General features: G+C 44.2%; 1 non-coding gene across 1 annotated transcript; it reads left to right on the top strand.

Moving 5' to 3' along the window:
* Positions 1-805: 805 nt before the first annotated feature.
* Positions 806-908, top strand: LOC119474078. Its single transcript, XR_005203376.1, has one exon. It is a non-coding gene; the product is annotated as a small nucleolar RNA U13 (small nucleolar RNA).
* The last annotated feature ends 1,041 nt before the right edge of the window (positions 909-1,949 follow it).

The following is a 1,949-nucleotide window of genomic DNA, read 5'->3' on the forward strand; positions in this document are numbered from 1 at the left end:
GCTTGTATTTTCTTCAATTATCTTAATCAACATTTAGTGAGCTCAACCACAAAACTCAGGCCATTAGTTCAGAGAAACAGTTATTTCTAGCCTTGCTCTGTCTGTTCAGTTCTGTTCTTATGGAATTTCTGATATCCATGTATTAGGACTCTTGGGAGTCTCACTGTCATTCAAATTTTTCCTCTGTTTATCTCTTTCATCTGAACTTCAAGAGATTCCCTTGAACTAATTCAATAATTTGTTTTTTTCACTGTCCAGTGTGCCATTTACTTCAGTCACCATGCCTTTTGTACACTTACCCCTTCTTGAGATGACTGCTTTCTGCAGCAGTCTGTGGCCGCTCCACCATGTTCCACCTTTTCCTCTCTTACGGCACATGATTTGGGGTTTTAGTTATTATTGTTGAAGTCATTTTTTCTCTCTTTTTTCTCTTCTTTTCTCCACCCCATGGCATCTTCATTTGAGAGTAATCCAGTTGCTTTAAATGTCCACATTGGGCTGGGTGTGGTGGCTTATGCCTATAATCCTAGCACTTTGGGAGGCCAAGGAGGTTGGATCACCTGAGGTCAGGAGTTCAAGCCCAGCCTAGCCAACATGGTGAAACCATGTCTCTACTAATAAGACAACAATTAGCTGGGTGTGGTGGCACATGCCTGTAATCCCAACTACTCGCGAGGCTGAGTCAGGAGAATCACTTGAACCCGGTAGGCAGAGGTGGCAGTGAGCCAAGATCGCGCCACTGCACTCCAGCCTGGGTGATAAAAGTGAAACTCCGTCTCCAGAAAAAAATATATGTTCATGCTGGATGTTTTGTGGTTTTTGAATGGGATGATTGGGCTTTCACATTCAAGTGTGAGAAGTGCCTCTCTTAGATCTTGTTACGATGTCGGCACATTACCAGTCTGACATTTTTTAAAAAGTGTTCACACTGGTACTGCTCTTTGGAATTTGTATCCTTTCTGTTCTGTGATCTTGCTCTTTGCAAACATTCACATAGAGATGCCTGGTTCATTCATACTGAGAGCTGAGATGAAATCTGACAGATACTTTGTAGGTCAGTCTTCAACTTTTTATGGTTACTCACTGTGAGATATCATTTTGCCTTTTCTAGTAGTTGAGTTATTTCAGTGGTAAATAACTGGAGGAATTGGTAGAGCAAAGTACTTACATATTCTCACTTAGGATACTATTTTGATCCTGGGGGACCTTAGGTTTACTTCTTTAAATATTACCATACAAAGAACTATGTAAGATAATGTCTTACATAGAGGTAGCAGTAACAAAACAACTGCAAAACACACCCGTTTTTTTATTTATTTTGAGATCGCTCTTGTTGCCCGGGCTGAAGTGCAATGGCACAGTCTCAGCTCACTGCAACCTCTGCCTCCTGGATTCAGTCACGTCTCCTGCCTCAGCCCCCAAGTAGCTGGGATTACAAGCGCACATCACCACGCCCAGCTGATTTTGTATTTTTAGTAGAGTGAGGGTTTCCCCATGTTGGTCAGGCTGGTCTCAAACTCCTGATATCAAGTGATCCACCCGCCTCGGCTTCCCAGTGTTGCCGTTTTTAAAAGAAGAATGCAAATGAGGCCTGGCTTGCAGGCATTTTTGCAGGGGTGGTTTCTGTGCAGAGGCTGCCTTCCCTGATGCTGTGCTGTGTTGCATACCACCTATGGAATTGCAGCACGCTCCTCCAGGAAGCTCATCTCTCTGGAGGCTGTAGCCCCTGAGGGGGCTGCACAGGGCTTGCTCTAAAGCTGCCAAAGGCCCCTCTGTTTTATATAAGACATAAGCTCATGCCTGCCTAGTTTGCCAAGTCCTAAACGGTCTAAGCTTCCACAGCTGTGAGCCCTTCCCGAGCAAGCCTGCTCACTGCCTCTATGCACCATCTATAAATATTCTCAACAATTCTCCAGGTTTTTCCCAGACCTCCCACTGATGCCTTTAAT

This window comes from Cebus imitator, unplaced genomic scaffold (genome assembly GCF_001604975.1).
Source record: "Cebus imitator isolate Cc_AM_T3 unplaced genomic scaffold, Cebus_imitator-1.0 Scaffold207, whole genome shotgun sequence".
In the NCBI taxonomy this organism is placed as follows: Eukaryota; Metazoa; Chordata; class Mammalia; order Primates; family Cebidae; genus Cebus; species Cebus imitator.